This window comes from Marmota flaviventris, chromosome 7 (assembly GCF_047511675.1).
Source record: "Marmota flaviventris isolate mMarFla1 chromosome 7, mMarFla1.hap1, whole genome shotgun sequence".
In the NCBI taxonomy this organism is placed as follows: domain Eukaryota; kingdom Metazoa; phylum Chordata; class Mammalia; order Rodentia; family Sciuridae; genus Marmota; species Marmota flaviventris.
Window position 1 is genome coordinate 61,003,663 of NC_092504.1, and position 14,990 is coordinate 61,018,652.

At 40.0% G+C, this 14,990-nt stretch overlaps 1 long non-coding RNA gene across 2 annotated transcripts in view; it reads right to left on the reverse strand.

Annotated features, from left to right (window-relative positions):
* Positions 1–14,990, reverse strand: part of LOC114096335 (uncharacterized) — a 31,897-nt gene that overhangs the window by 12,190 nt on the left and 4,717 nt on the right. The window contains exons 1-2 of one of the 2 annotated variants that reach the window (XR_003583403.2): positions 5,270–5,335; positions 485–669 (exon numbers count right to left, since the gene is read on the reverse strand). The exons of the other annotated variant lie outside the window; for it this stretch is intronic. This is a non-coding gene — a long non-coding RNA (uncharacterized lncRNA). Of the gene's footprint in view, positions 1–484; positions 670–5,269; positions 5,336–14,990 lie in introns of those variants that run through there. 2 annotated transcript variants of the gene reach the window in all.

Below are 14,990 nucleotides of genomic sequence, written 5' to 3' on the forward strand. Positions count from 1 at the left end.
GGACTGAAATATGCTAGATAATATCTGTTATACAGAAAGTATAGAGTGTCCTCCAGTAGGAAAGAGTAATCAAAGTAAAACTAAAGCATAAATTTAAATCATTGATTAAGTATTTATTGAGCGGCTCCCATGGCCCAGGTCCTATAATATTCACCTTTGTATCTTCATTGCCTCTCACATGATAGGTAGATGGGATGGATGGGCCTACCGATGTTCAGGTGAACACACATTTCTCATGAGGTTTTAAAGATTTAAAGACTCCTGTCTTCTTCCTGCTCTTCCTTCCTTGGGACACACCAGACCATCCAGCAGACACCTGTCTCACCCCTCCCAGAACCGCCCACTCACAGGAAGGAGAATTTCCTTAATGAAGGCAAGTAAACACCAGCCTGTGAGCCCAAAGGGTGGAAGCCCTCATGTACTTTTACCCTGATTCAATCAGGGAAAACTGTGTCAGGAAGAAGGACACACCCTAACGACTCACCCAGGTAACATTTGCATGTCACAGGCTGGGTCCAAGCAAGCCAACACAGAGGTGTATTATTCCTCCACCTGGCAATCAGAGCAAATTTGCCTTCTTGGTCTTCAGAGTTCCACCATCCTACGTTCGCTGTCTCTTGAGCTGTCCTCCTGAGATCCCAGCTTGACCCAGATATAAACAGTCAGGATCTATGAAGGGCACACCAACCACCATTATTTATTGAATGCCCTCAATGCATTGGCCTCACATCAAATGCAGAATTAGATTACTGTACCTGACCAGTCGGTTCACATTTTAAACAAATAAATAGGCAGATAGAGGTGAATTAAGTAGAAAGGAAGGTGGAAATATACTCCAGGGAGAGGCTGGTGCTGGGGAGGGGAAACCGGTCAGAGCTGGTCATTTTGTGAGCCTAAGTAGGACAGGACCTTAAACTATTTCAGATCCAGCTCCTTGTTTTTGATCAGCCAGAGGAAAGGCAAATTTGGATGGGAGGCAAAAGATGAGCCACACACTTCAAGCCTTTCATGTCGATTCATTCCTGGGTGATTGTTTCCATCTTTGGACACAGTGTGCTTTTGTACGTGCAAACCATGGCTAGCAATTGTTTTTGTACTTTCTAACTCTTCTAATAGACATGAGCTCAGTGGGAGCAAGGAGTTTGTTTTCTCCATCTGAATTCCCAAAGCCTAATCAATAAATGCTTGTCAAATTGATATATGATATCCTTAACTCCCACCCCCAAAGTCACATAACAGGGTGGGGATGATTATAATTGAGTCTCAAATGAGAACTCGGTCCAGGATGTGAGGTGCTTTAGGAATGCAAAATAGAAGTAATTGGATTTGAGTATCAGACAGACTTCTTGACTTTAGTATTACTCCTCCTGCATCTTGAGATAGTGGGATTAAGAGTGGAAGCAAAGGCTCAGACCCGAGTGGCTGAAGCAGATCACTGCATCACAGTGAGGCCAGAATGAGAAGGGACAAAGGTGGTTGAAATGTCAATTCTGGGCAGTGGAAAACCACTGAAGCTGTTTAAGCCAAACAGTAAAGAAGAAGAAGGAAAGCTCAGAAGAGCTGACTCCAGCATGCCAGGCAGGAGAGGCTGGAGCCTGCGGTGCTAGAGGCAAGGAACCTGCGGAGGAATATATAGCAACAATCCTTGCACCACACATTGAGAGTCTGGGGGAATGAATTTCAAGATTGTGGGGTATTTGGGTGGGGGAGATGGAGATAGGTATATCATTGGTATCCACCGTTTTCTCTCTAACTGAGGATCAAAATAATCATAGCATGAAATAATCAAAACACTTCATTGAGGGTTTGCAATGGGCTGGTCACTGTTGTAAGCATTTTATGTTTAGTATCCCAATTCAGCCTCACCCCTTTGAAGGACTATTATTAGTTCTATTTGACAGGTAAATCAGCTGAGGCACAGGGAAATTTGGTAACTTGCCCAAGATCAGATGGTAAGATGTAGAGCTAGAATTCAAAAAGGATGTAAGACCACATAGGTCCAAGCCTTAACCACAAATATCTACTTCAACAGGTTTGTGGGAGGATTTATGGTATGATGAAAGAGATTCTAAAAAGTGATGTGTGTTATCATCATTTTGAAAGGAGATCAGAGGGGCATTTTCTGCCTCGGCTTATCTACCATCATTATTAATTACCTACTCCAGTTTAAGGAGATCGGTACACAATAAAATTTAAAATCTGTGACAGGATAATGTTGCTTTTTCTTTTGCCTTTTAAACATTGTCATTTTTTTTTCATTTGAAAAGGAATGATATTTATTATAAAAGTCTAACTCTTATAGAAATAAAAGATATAAAGAGGGAATGGCCCATGTCATCCTAATGGCCCCCCAAATCGTCATCCATTGTTGGTGTGGAGATTTTTCCAGCTCTCTTCTTTCATGTACGCTGATGTATTATCATCACTTGTGTTCATGTAATCCTTCCCAAGAGTGATCATACTGTTTTGTAACGTGTTTTTCCTTTGATAAATAACACCTATTTCCTTGTCAGTACATACAGTTTAATCTTATTTCCTTTAAAGTTATTTAGGATTCACTTTCACTTTTAGCATCACCCATGGGATTCATGTTCTTTTCTAATCAGCAGAGCAACAAATCTGATGTGGCTTGGATTCTTGCCTCAATGCCACTTGAGTTCCTTTGTGTCTTAGGACTCAAGGAGAAGGAAGCTCAAATGGGACTTGGTTGTCTGTGAACATAATAGAAGCTAGAGTTTGCCTAGTACTTACTATCAGATGTCAATACTGAGGCCTAGAGAGGTGAAGCAACTTACTTGCTTAAGGTCATAAGCTAGAAATTAGGAAGTTTGAGCTTGAACCTTGGCTCTTTAGAGCCTGAATATTTAACAGCATACTGTCCTTTTATTGCTTTTACAAGTCTTCTACTTCAACTGACTTAAATGCAGTGGTTTCCATAGCAACATGTGGAGTTCAGTTGTAGAGTAAAAGTCAATAAAGATGAGCTTCACGACTGCCCTGTATGGCACACTAGCAGCTGAAAAGGGGGAGTTGTCAGGAAGAGCCTCTTCATTTCTGCTACTTCTTCCTGCAGCCTCTCTCCTCAGGTCAAAGTTGGCCTGGAACTTGGAACGCTGCCCATCAGTGTCCCCAGAGGATGCCTCTAGGATTTGAACCTCATTTAACATCTATCTTGCTGATGGAGGCCATGAGTGGAAAGTTCCTGAAGGTTCCTGGTTGGTGTGGTGATAGAGCGGCTGCATCTATCCACCCACCCAGCAAAACCCACAGGGAAATTTCCAGAAAGCTTATTTAAGTAGTTGAACAAGGAAGATCCTTAAAAGGACCTTGGTTTTTTAATCTAAGTGAACCAGACTGGTTTAACATACAGTCTCTTTTTAATTGAGTAGCGTGAACTCTCTCCTTAGTGGTGTGCTGGGAAAGCCTACGCAAAGACGGATGAGTGAACCCCACACTGCTACACCCCTGATACCATTAGTAGTTGAATCACTTGGTTGTACCAAGTTTGTTGCACCAAATTATTTCTTCTTAGATGGAAAACACTTTTTCTATGTTCTCAATACTTCTGATAGCAAATGTGTCATCTAAACCAAGCAATTCTTTTAATTCTCTGAACACTAACTAGGTGTTCTACATTTAGTAGAACTAACTAATCCTGACACTATCTTACCTGGAGTTAATATCAAATCTTACAAGTCAAGGGTTCAGTCCCTGCTATGGTTTGGATATGATTTGTCCCCCAAAGGTTCATGACACTTGGTCCTCCATGTGGGTGTATTGGGAGGTGGTAAAACCTTTAAAAGGTAGAAGCTAGTGGGAGGCGGGGAGGGTGCTGCCCTTAAAAGGGATAAAGGTAATTAGTTCTCTTGAGACCTTGTAAGTATCCCAAGAACAAGAAGGGCCCTTCCTCATACTCTTATCTTCCTCTCTTGCCATCTGATCTTTCCCTCTTGCATATATTTTCACCATAATGCCATCTGCCACAATGTGATGTGGCCACCAGAGACCAAACAAATGGGGTCACCTGTTCTTGTGTACTTTCAGCCTTCAAAACTGTGACTTAAATAAGCCTCATTTAAAATATGCATTACCCAGCCTCTAGTATTTTGTTATAGCAACAAAAACTGGACTAATATAGTCCCATAAGACTGTCCTGAAGAAGTGTAGGTCTCCAGAACTTCTGACTAACTGGCTATACACAAGGGATTCCTATAATCTCCTCCACTGCAGGCTCAATGATTTCCTATAAAGGCGCACAGAATCCAGGGAAACAGGAACAGCCAAATATATAACCCAGGAACAGCCAAATATAAGAGATGCATAAGGCAAAATATTAGCAGGGGACAGGGGTGGGCAGCACTTCCATACCCTCTCTAGGCAGACCACTCTCCCAGCATCTCCATGTTTTTACCAAACCAGAAGCTCTCTGAACTCCATCGTTTAGGGGTTTTATGGATATTTCATCACAGAGACAAAATTGATAAAGTCATTGGCCATTGGTGATTGAGTTCAATCTACAGATCCTCTCCACTCCCCAGGAGTCTGGATGTAGGGTTCAAAGCTCTAACACTTTAAGCACATGGTTTGTTCTTCTGGAGACCAGTCCCCATCCTTCAAGAGTCACTTCATTAACATAAACTTAGTATGGTTGAAAGGATTTTTTTAAAAAAAATAACAAAATAGTCTCCTCTCACCCCTATTACTCAGGAATATCCCAAGAATTTTAAGAACTTTTTGCCAGAGGGCTGGCATATATCGCTCAGTGGTAGAGTGTTTGCATGCCAGAGCCCTGGGCTCAATCCCCAGAAACAAACAAATACACACACGCACGCACACACGCACGCACGCACGCACGCTTGCACTTTGCCAGGAACCTGGGGATGAAAACCAAATATCTATTTATTATGTATATCATGATATCACACTCCCAAAAGTAGTGTGGCCTAGAAAGGAACTGAAAATTGAAGTTCGGTTCTCATCTGATCCATTCTACAGCAGCCTTTCATAATGCTCACCCAGGCTTTGTACCCATCAAGAAAAATGAACCCAGTAAGCACAAAAATAGATTATTGCGCTTTCAGAATAAACCAAACTGCAGCAATGGTCTTCTTTTTGTGAACTGTCATCTGCTGTCCCAACACATCCATCCTTCTTGGACCAAACAGAAAACACCAGTTTTCCCCCTTTCCTTCCTTCTACCCCTTTTCAAAGGCAGTCATCATTTCCCTGCAAAATCTCTTTTCCAAGTTAAAGTTCTTCTCTCCTTTACCTGTTGTTCCACACAGAGATCTATAGTCCCAGACTGTTCAGACTTTCTTCCTCAATTGTGTTCTAAACTGTCCATGTTGTTCTCAAACTGCGGCATCTAACACAAACACACAAAGACAATCACTAAAATTGTCCATTTTTTTTTTTAATTTAAGCAATACAGGAAAAAGAAAACTATGAACATAGTTGTTTTTTTAAAAATTTGGTATATTGTAGTAGCCTTTTAAAATGCCTTTTGGGAATACAGGGGGTAATAGTACTTATTCACAGCCCCTCTGTTAGATAGATATTATATAAAAGTAATAATTCTTAACTTTTCATATGTATCTGAGTAAAGATCCCTGGTGTACCAAATACTGTGGTTTCTTTTTTTTCTTTCTTTTTATTTTGCTACTGGGGATTGAACCCAGGGGCCGCTTAACCACAGAGCCATATCCCCAGCCTTTATATATATATATATAATAGATTATATATATAAATATTTATATATATAAATAATTTATATATATTCTATATATTTTTATGTATATAAATATTTTATTTTTAGTTGTAGTTGGACATAATACCTTTATTTTATTTTCATATGGTACTTGAGAATCTATCCCAGGGCCTCGTACGTGCTAGACGAGCACTCTACTGCTGAGCCACAACTTCAGTCCCCTTTTTAATATTTTATTTAGAGACAGAATCTCACTGAGTTACTTAGGGCCTCACTAAGTTGCTGAGTCTGGCTTTGAACTCAAGATCCTCCTGCCTCAGGGATTACAGGTGTGCGCCACTGTACCTGGCAATACTGGGGTTTCTTAAAAGTAAAAGAGGAAATGTTGTAGAATATTTCTTTATGCTAGTGGTTCTTTGAAATGGATGGCTGAGCCCTTAAAGGTGAGGATATTTTTAACCATACCCCCACACCTTGCTGCTGCCTTGCTGGAATCATGTTACTGTGAATTTATTCATATCACCTTGAAAGAGCTCAGAACTCCCCTCCTTCCCTCAGGACTGAGGCACCCTCTCCAGATCCAGATTCGTTTTGTAACACTAGAAGATGGTAAAAGTAAAGTGATAGATAAGGTTTACCTGGAAAAGCTTTCTTCCACTGGAAACTGTAACCATATTCATGTAAGATTTTATATACCCTTTGAAATTACTTCTCTGGAGAAATTCTGTTGGAATCTACCAGGCAACCCGTGATGGGGCACATGTGGAGGTGGGAAACTACATTATACGTCCTGGTATCATTTCTAAAAAGCATATGCTTGCGGGGGGTGGGGGGGATTCTGCATCACAGAAAATTATTACGTTTAAAGAAACCACTGTTAAAAAAGTTAACAGTGCCCTTCAGCCATTGGCTAAGTAAGAAAAGGAGGGCAAAGTTTTAAAGACAAATGCGTTTTAAATAAAGGCCAACTAATTATAGCAGGGAATGTGTTGGATAAGAGTGGATGTGTGTAATTATATAGTAATTACGTTGAAAATGTAATCACATGCCACCAGCTAGCTACTTAAACATTTTGCTGGGGGATGAATTCACCTCCAGCAACCATCCCCTTCTGATCTCAAAGATTCACATTGACTTTGTAAAATGTGTGATATGGTCTCTTCTTAGAAGGGTAACCTTTTCCTGGCCAATTAAAAGGTGCTGCTTTGAGGATATTGGAATCCGCACTCAAAGGGATAAAAGGAAATTGAAACTTCTATTAAAAGGAGATAATGATGCCTGGAGCAGTTGGGATTAAAAAGAACAAAGTCAGTTTTAAAAAGATTCCCCAAATCAAAGAGCGGCTTCTCTCATCAAATACCAGGAAAAAGCAAAATGATTTTTTTTTTTTTATGAAGAATGGGGCAATGGAATCACCCTTTTGCCCAGATGCTGGAACTTCAATCAAAACCAGTGAGAAGTTTTAAGCAAAATTCTTTGAACTTTCTGGGCAATATGTGCTATAGAAATGTGAGATATTATCATAAAAAATAAATTAGTTTTTCTCCCAAATTAAATGATCCAGAAAAATATTGAAAGGGAATTAATAAAAAAGATAGTGTAAATAAGACTGTTCTGTATATGTGTGTCAGATTCCCCACTGACATAAAATAATTCTGGGTTAAAATATAGCATTTGGATGGCTTGTGATGTACACAGTGACAGTGCTTGGGTGATTACTGTGGTTATAATTATTGTAACCTTCATATACTCAGTATAATTCCTTATAACCATCTGCATTAGTCTGCTTGGACAGCAAAACAAAATATCACCAACTGTGTGGTTTCAACAACAAGAATTTTTTTTTTTACTTGTAGTTCTGGAGGCTGTAAAGTCCAAAGTCAAGGTTCCAAGCAGGACTTGGTTTCTTGTGAGGGCTCTCTTTCTTGCTTGCAGGTGGCTGTTCCTCACTATGTCCTCCCATGGCTTTGCCTTTGAAGATACTTGGGGAGAGAAAGAAAAGGAGCTCTCTGGTGTCCTTTTCTTTTTCTTTTACATTTTGCAGCGTTGGGCATCAAACCCAGGGCCTTGTGCATGCTAAGCAAGTGCTCTAGCACTGAACAACATGCTCAGCCCTAGTGTCTCTTCTTAGAAGGACAACAATCCTGTCTGATCAGACCCCCACCTTTGTGTCTTTAATTAACCTTAATTGCTTCATAGAAACTCCCATCTCCCAGTATAGCCACAGTGGGAGTTAGGGTTTGAACATAAAAATTTGGAGGGACACAAACATTTTCATAGCACCATCCAATAAGTGTGGCTTCCTGCCACACTTGTAATCCATAGGAGTGCCTTTGCCACTTGGAAGACAGTTGAGCTGGAAGGCTGACAAGCCATCGGGAAACCTGAAAGCAAGATAGTGCTGTGCTTTCTATTTCAGTTATACAAATTTGGAATCCGCACTCAAAGGGATAAAAGGAAATTGAAACAAAATTGTTTAAACTCCTTCAAGGTGTTTATCAGTGGCTGATGGAAAATTCTCCATCAAAAGTCGTCACTTTTGAGCACCGGTTATCTGTCCAGCAAATCAGGGTACTGGCAAAGGAAGCTTCACAGTGTCCAACTTTATCGCCCTCAACCTCCACCCAGTTGTGGTTTTAATGGTGGAAAAAACCATTATTTTGGAACTGAAAAGGTCTTCTAGCATAAAACTATTCATTCCTATTTATACCAGGAGGTAACACTATCTAAAGAAACCCAGAGTGCCTCATCTCAACTAGGAAATTCTAGGATGAATTCAGTGTTCTGGGACAAGTAAAGTGTTAAATTCAATTACCAAAAAAAAAAAAAAAAAAAGTGTGCAGTCACTTTTGTGTCCATGTGTATTAAGCAAAGGCAAATTTACCCAGTGTCAGCCATCAGTATGAGCAGTTTAATAATTTGAGCTAGATAAAGAGAAAAGAGGCTCTGAAACAAGAAAGATGACTCTTCTCAAAAGTCAAAGACATCTGGACTGATAAGAAGGCAACCGAGAGAAAAGCTAACGATAACCAGGAGACACGGATCATAAATTTGCCTCAAAGTTCAGACTGGGGGTCATCCTGCTGAATTATAGGCAGAGGTCACCGTGGTGACTTTGGAACTGTGTCCTGATTTTGATACCTCTAGGCAGCCTCTTTCACCACGCACTCTGCTCCAAACATTAGGAGATTGAATATACATAGATGAAAGAATCACCCAATACAACCACGCGTTATGGGTTACTCATAGTTGATGAGACTATGATGTCCCTGAGAAGCAGGTCAGCCTGTGTCTCGTGCCGTAGGCCTCTGCCTTACCTGTGCTATGTCAAATGACCAATAAAACTTCCCTGACAGCTTAACAGTTTTAATCTTTGCACTTCCCTATGATCCCAGGGAGGCCAGGCCTCCTGGAGAAGGTGTTCCAGGATATCAGTTCATGCAGAGTACAAGACACATATGAGTCTTTCTGTATATGTTTTAAAAACCTAATATCAGTTAATGTTGATGAGCTAATATATGTTTATTCATATGGCCCAGGCATTTAGCTGGTTGTGTAAGAATGCAAGCATGGAACAAGTGTGTGCATGCGTGTGTGTGTGTGTGTGTGTGTGTGTATGTAACGTGTATATACATTATATGTATATAATTATATGCGTATTATATATATATATATATACATATAGTGTGTATGTGTGTGTGTGTGTATGTGTGCACGCGTTGAGAGAGGAGTGGGAGGAAAGGGTCATACATCATATTCCATTGATCCTGAGCAGAACTTTTGCTTTATTTGAAGTGTGATTTTAAAACTAAGACAAAGTGCAACCTTCTAATTCTAGCTACTCAGGAGGTCACAGCAAGAGGATCACAAATTTGAGGCCAACCCGGGCAACTTAGCAAGACCCCATCTGAAAATAAAATAAAAAGAGTTGGTGGGGCTGGGGTTGTGACTCAGTGGTAGAGCACTTGCCTGGTATGTGTGAGCTGGGTTTGAATCTCAGCACCACATGTAAATAAATAAGTAAAATAAAGGTCCATTGACAACTACAAAATATATTTTAAAAAAAGAATCAAGCACATTAGAAAAAAAAAGTTGAAGTTGTAGCTCAGTGGTAGAATGCTTGCTTAGCATGTGTGAGGCACTGGGTTCAATCCTCAGTACTGGAGGAAAAAAAAAAGTAAGACCAAATCCCCTTAGATCTGATGCTGTAAAATGAGTAATATTATGCAAACTGCTTGATAAACCTAAATTGTATACCATACAATTATGTGATTTATCTTGAGTCTGATTGTCATTTCTGCCAGTAGGGCCACTAATCTGCCTGGATTAGGAATTCTGGATTAAGGAGTTCCATGTACCAGACTGTGCCCTAGAACTGGATTTTTCAACATTGATTCCATTAACATTCTGAACTGGATGGTTCTGGGTTGTGAAGAGCTGTGATTGGCCTTGTAGGATACTTAAGCATATCCCAGAGTATCCCCTAGGAGCCACATTGCCCCTGTTTATAAACCACTGTTCTAGACACATGATATGTTCGAGGCAGGGTGTGGTATATGCAAAAAGCATGAGCTGGAGAGACATATTCTTGTCTTTATTTCTTGAGTCTCTGTTCAGTGTCATGAACTGTTCTAGCTGATGGAGTAAGAGAAGGAGAAGAGTCTAGTAAGGGAGGAGAAGTTCATAAGTAAATTAAAATACAATAAAATAATCATGTACCAGAGCAGGGAGCACATGATAATGGTGGAGGGTAATGGGATCCTGACCCTGCTTGGGAGTAGATGCAGGAGGCAGTAAAGAAGGCTTTCCTGGCTTGCCTAGTCTGATCTGAGACTTAAAAGATAAGTAGGTGGAGGAGTGAGAACATTGAAACAGAGGCATCATTCAGTGTTACAGAGGCGGCACTGAAGCACAAGAAAAGACATAGGTGGAAAAAAAGGCTAGAGTGTGTTGAATGTTGAGAAGGGAAGGTTAAAAGTCTGGAGAGGCGGACAGGATGACCCCATGTGCCATTCTGAGAGTTGTACTTTATTTTAGGAGGTGGGGAGCCATTGAAGGGTTTCAAGTGAGGGAGTGATGTATTTTTGTTGAGACCATTTGCTTTGGTTGATATGCAGAGAATGGATGTGTAAGGGACGTGAGAGTGAAAGCAGGAAGACCATTTAAGGGGCCTGATAGTGAGGGCTAAACTAGGGCAATGGAAGTGGGGAAAGATTCAAGAAATAGTTTGATGATAAAGCAGCATGACTCAGCCATTCTTATGATATAGTAGATGAGACAGAATTGAGGGTTCAAGGATGACTGCCTGACCCAGCTCTTATCTTATGGGGTGCCACTCTCTCCTCATCTTGCCTGTGGGAAATAGTGTGTGTGTGTGGGGGGTGTATATGGGGGACCATTGTCTTATACTATCATATTAATTTCTTCTTATCCCCACTTTGTGAATGGTAAAAATTAAAGCTCAAAGGTGAAAGGTGGTTAGCCAAAGTCACATAGCAATAAGTGGAGTTGAGAACTATTTGACAATCGGACTTGCAGCCTATCTTACTATGTGGCTTTGACCGAGTGTGGATTCAACTGGTGAAAATGAGTTCATTCAGAAAGTAGCCTTGGTCACTGCTGGCTTTCTTGCTCAATAGGTGTTCGGTATTTATTGAAGGGGGAATTTATTTTAATTAAAATTAAACCTGATTTATTTGCATATCATTTTCATGCATTTTGCATGAGGGGAAAAAATAAATAGCTTCTGAAGCCTTACATGCAAACATCACCCACCTGAGCTGCAGCTTTAGACTCTTCTCAGGTTCCTGCACTTATAAGTGAAGTTCTGAGGCCCCTTAGTCCATTGTTCTGCTTCTTTGTTAAATGTTCTTTAGACACAGAGCCAAGGACATAGTTATAACAAACACTAGTTTGAAGATTTAGTAATTTAAATTATTTTTTTAGCTTCAACATTAAATTTTGCTCCAATAAGGAGACCTCATTTCTATCGCCATTTCTATCTAAAAATATTAAATAAGACTAAGACCAAGAATGACCATTAGGCAGGAAAAATGGGAGGAAAGTCACTGGGTTAAAGGTAGAAATTTATGGATGTGGTTAAGATAAACACAAAGAAATTCCTGTGTTACTTCTCTCTGCAGTTGCTCCCTTAACCTTTCCTTCTTCAAATCTAAACTTCAAAGCTCCTGGAAAAACCAAAGACACAACAGTGTAGGATTAGTGGCCTAATTTACTCATATTTTAAGAAAGTGTCCAAAAAGGCCAGTTAAGCCTGTCTGACAGCAGTGACAGTTCTCATCGTCAGAAAACTCAAGAATGATTATAGCCTGTGACCTGTGGTGGCTCTCAAGGTCTGTAAGGATTGCCAGGGAATGTCACTGGTATTTCTCTCTGAGGATCACCTTCCTTCCAGGGAGAGAAAGTTCTCAACGGATGGAAGAAGATTCTCAGTCCTCCAGTTACTGTAGATGCTCACATTTGTTATCTTTGAATTGTAAGATTTTGAACCAGAAAACAGTCACATCTTTGCATTCATGAAATCAGAGACTCATGTAGACCACTTTTGCAGTGGCCTATCCTTACTGTGCAGAAACGGTATTCCATGGTCTGGAGATCAGGATTGCAGGCAAAAGGGAGAGTATCAGAAGAGCCAGCAGGAAGTTCCTCATTCCTTATTCCTACTGCTCCTGCTTGGCTTCCAACTCCAAGGAAGCCCATGGAAGTACTTGTACATCTGTGGAAGCAGAGCCCCCTCACTATTCCCAAGGCAGGGCTTGCCTCTCCATCCCAAGCAGAGCCTGGTACTAGGGTTCTCTTTAGAAACTGTTACTGAGCCCTAGGTTGTTTTAATAATAGTTTCATATTCAGTCTGATTTAAAAGAAATAGATCATTCTTTTTAAAAAGATCTCTAAAGTTAAATCACAGGTAACAATAATAGTCTTCCAGTTCTTGCCTAGGTGTTAGAGATTTCTCCAAGTTAAACACCCTTGACCTAACTGATGGTATTTTTTTTTTTAAATCACCAGATCTATTTGAAACAAGTTAGTTTGTGTTATGCTGAAATTTGGGAGGCTTTTAGATTTCTGTTTTCCAACTACATTTCTGAATGCATATAAATATCGATTTTTTTTACAAGCCATTTTTACTTCAAAATGTTTTTATGTCCATCAGTATTGATTATTGGGATGCCACTGGTTTTGTATGTGTTTTTGCCTTTGAGACCATAGTATATGAAATTGAGGTACAGTTTCATTGGATTTTTGTTCTTGTATTTATTTCCCTCCATTTCATTTATTTTTATAGTTGATACTTAGTTGTCAAACAGTAGACATTACTTGTTTTATTTATGATATGTTTCAGTTTAAAGTTTTATTATTATATGTGGACGTAAATCTGGATTTGGTGTTTTGAAAAAAAAAAAAAAAAAACACCTTGACCTGTATTTCTCTTTGCTCACCATATTTTATTCACTCTCCAGATCTCAATTTCGAAGTTACTTCCTCTTAGCCCTTTCTGACCCCTCACAGGGTTGCGCAGCACCTGGCAAGAGCCTTCCTCACTCTGTTGTAACATAGTTGTCTCTGAAAGACTTTAGAGTTTTTCTGGGAAATGGTTTGCATTCATTATAGTGTGTCCAGTGAGGGACACATAGTAGGTTGTTCAAGAATTCATCAACTGACTTGGAACACATCTAAAGTGCAGGGTCTTTGCAGGCAGTGGACGAAGATTTGTACCTTTGTGTTGTCCCCTATCAGCTGTGTAATGGAAATGCCACTTGTTCTTGCTGAACCTCAGTTTTCCCCTATGGAAAATGGAAATAACAACTCTTACTTAAAGAGTTATAAAAAGTTTAACACAGTTCCTTGGGGTATAGTAGGTGCTTACTACATACATTTATTCCTTTGATCATTCTACTAGGTTGGGAATTAGAAATTCTTTCCAAAACATTAATCCAGGGCAATTGATACCATGAGAGGTCTCACTCAAACTATCAGAATACACATTAGGTGTATACTTATAATTGTAAACTTCACCTAACCATGAAAGACAGTGTCTGGGTGGAAGAAACACAAAATATTTGAAGTCAAAGGACATGCTTTGATTTATTTTGTGCCTTTTCCCCTGGTAAATGACATATGCATTCATTTATAGCTATTCAATACATTCAAAGCTATTTACTTTAACTTGTCCTGAATATGCCTGCTCATTACCAGTTCTAAAAATTAAAAATGGAATATCAATTACTGTCTCATTTAGAATTGTTTCCTTTTGGTTCAGAGTGTGTGCTCTGCTCTCTTAAAATAACCAAATAGTAAGTGTGGTTGTGCAAGGGTGCCTGGAAGTTGGTTCTGTTTGTATGGTGCAACAGTGACATCCATTGGTCTATGTGCTAATTATAGAAGAAACTTGCTTCTCAGCTCTGTGACTATTGGGTTTCCTAATACAGAGATACAAAGCAGACAATCGACCTCCAGGACCAACAAGTAAATCAAGTGGTCAGTGAGCTCATGGTCCCAGCTCCCTGAGTTGGTTTCAGCACCCTTCCCAACCATATCTGTTCTAAGATCAATGTGCCAGGTCTTCCCAGTTCAGCTGGGCAGAACTGGGACCCGTCCCCTCAGTGAAGTTCAGCACCCTCATTGGGCGGAGGGGAAGCCATTGGTTTGGGATCCAGATATGCTATTGAGTGCAAGCACCAGGGCAAATCACTTCACTACTGAACCTTTTCCATACAGAGAAAGTGAAACTAATGGCAATACCTGCTCTGTGGTTACCAAAGACTTTTCCTTATATTTTATCATAAATACCACAATCCCACAACAATTTTGTAAAAATCAGGGAATTACAGATCAGATCTCCTTAGCCTTCACCAGGCTATGAGGTTTTCAAACCTCAAGCATAAGTGACTTATGTTCACTGCCCTAGTTGGGATTTACTGAGTCATTACAGAAACTCTGGCATCATTTTTGGAAGAACCCTGAGGAGAGGTTCTAAACGTGGAAGATCAAAGGGAAGGTTCTGCAGCCGGATATGAGACTGGGGAATGAGCAAGCATCTTCAGGTAGCAAAAGATGCCTCATGCGGGTTTCCGTTTTCATAGAGAATGTAACTGGAAATAGCAAGGCTGAAATTATGTATTTTTACCTACTAGGTGTCAGGTACTCTGTGAAGCATAAAAATAAGAATAAAACATAAAAATACAAACTCTCTCATGTCCTCAGAGACCTCTTTGTCATGTGAGGAATTCAGAGCAGGAACAGTGACTTACAATAGGGTGCT